Below are 2,334 nucleotides of genomic sequence, written 5' to 3'. Positions count from 1 at the left end.
GAAATTCAACATGTAGTTTTTAAACCAATACCGATGGCAAGTAAAAACCCTGACCCAACATTTATAAATGAAATGCAAACCGAAGGTATAAAGTAACAAACCCCAACCCAATGATTATAATTGAATCACGAACCGAAGGTATAAAATAACAAATCCCGACCCAATGATTATAACTGAATCATGAACCGAAGGTATAAAATTTGAACACCACAAGAAACAATCCTTGATAAGTTCACAAGTTCTTTGAAGAACCAACTTTAGAAAACAAACCTTACATTTTCAATTCAATGATCTTCATTACAATGAGTTCAGGCTATTTATGACATTTTCAGCCCTACATGCCCACTATGAGGAAAAGGAAACTAACGTATTTCAAAAATAAGAAAATAGAAAGAAAAAAAAAAAAGACTAAAAACATAGGAGCCTAAAATTTAGTACTAATAATAGGCAAGTCAATCAGCCAATTAATTCGTATGAAATAGGCATGTCAATCAGCCAATTAATTTGTATGAAATAGGCATGTCAATCAGCCAATTAATTGGTATGGAATTGGCAAGTCAATCAGTCAATTAATTGGTATGAAATAAGCAAGTCAATCAACCAATTAATTGGTATGGAATTGGCAAGTTAATCAGCCAATTAATTGATCTGAAATTGGAAAGTCAATTAGTCATTAATCCACGCCATTGCTAAGGAAATTAATTGGGCCAAGCTTGGAATGCTCCGTTTTAGAATCACCCCAAATCTCTTGAATCAGCCCATTAAGTGCTTCTTTGATCTTCTTGGATCTCGCTGTAGTAATAGACCCAGTTGGAACATGCAATGGATCCTTTAATGGTGCTTGTTGATTCTCATCAGTCGGATGTGATAACTTACGCCACAATGTTAGCATATGGGTCCTGCAAAAACTAGATCTTCTCCCCTAATGACAGCCTTTCCCTTATCTATACAGGCGTGATGAGGCTCGGGGGCTGTGGGCTTGACGAACTAGTCTTAAAGTAGAGGGGATATCTGAGGTTGAGGCTACATACTCGAGTCCTGTCTTGTCTATTGGGCTCTTCTAGACTGATAGCATATGGGTCAGCTTCTCATCACTCAACCTCTCTATCTGCAGCTACGCCTCTAACAGTTTATCCTATAGATCTGTGATCTTTATGAGCATCATGCTTCTTTCAATCTTCAAGTTGTTCAGTTCCTGCACGTGCCATTGGCGCGTCTCCCTCAGCTTACATAGAGGACTTTATAAGCTTCCTTGAGTTCTTCCCCATCTTCATCGCTACTCATTGAGTAGTAGGATTGTTAGCTTGTAATTGGCTGCATTCTGATTGGACAAAATCACTTATATGTAAAGATGCTTTTTAACAAGGATTCCAATATTCATAAGTATTTCAGAAGATTCTGCACTGTTTGCAAGTAAGAGATTTCAGTTCCTTGCCAGCCGTCAGGACGACGTGTCACCCGTCAGGACGCTCATCTGTTCATAGTTCCAGCTATCCGGACGACGTGCCATACTGTCTAGATTTCCTTCAGACTAAAGCATCTCCGTCTGGACACTCATCTGTATCGAGAAGCTTCTGTTCCAACTTGCATCCGTCTGGAAGTCTCCGCAGCTCGTCTGGACGACTCTCAGTGATCGAGCTTCAGATTTTCTTTCCAAAAGCAAATATGGGAAGATCGCTGCAACCGTCCAGACGATGTGGTTTCTCGCCTGGACGCGCTACTCTTTAAGGCAAGTTCACAATTCAAACTCAACCGTCCGGACGTCAGCCTACCAGGGTTCGGACGCGCGTACAACAAATATGAAAATTGTGTGTAGAAGATCAACCATCCGGACGCGTGAAGCCTTAGTAAGGAAATTACTTGCAGTGGACGTGCGACCGTCCGGATGACAGTGCCTCACCGTTCGGACATGGCTCTCAAACAGGAAAGATTTTTAGCGAAAATCTCAAAATTTTGGTCGCATAGTTGTCCGTTCGGACGGCCCAGGACCACCATACGGACAGTGCCCAGCTTTATCAAGCAAGACGCTCAGTTGAGTCCTCAGCCTATAAATAGAGGCCACTGTGCTTAAGAATAGCAAGAATTTGGTATTGAATTCCACTAGAGCTTAGAGAGTTATTTGTGAGGTTATTGAGCTGATTCGTTCTCTCTAGAGCCGTTGCTGTGTGAGCTGTTCCTGCGCTTAAACTGAAGTCTATCTTAGAGGTCGGCCCTAAGGTAAAGGATTCCATTGAAGACCCCTTCAGGTAGGAGACCTGGTTGGGAGGCGTTCGTGTTGGGTTACACGTTGGAGAGCAAGGTACGACCACTGCATCGGGAGTATGCGAGTGTTAC

This window comes from Alnus glutinosa, chromosome 11, assembly GCF_958979055.1.
Source record: "Alnus glutinosa chromosome 11, dhAlnGlut1.1, whole genome shotgun sequence".
In the NCBI taxonomy this organism is placed as follows: Eukaryota; Viridiplantae; Streptophyta; class Magnoliopsida; order Fagales; family Betulaceae; genus Alnus; species Alnus glutinosa.
This window is presented reverse-complemented; position numbering follows the sequence as displayed.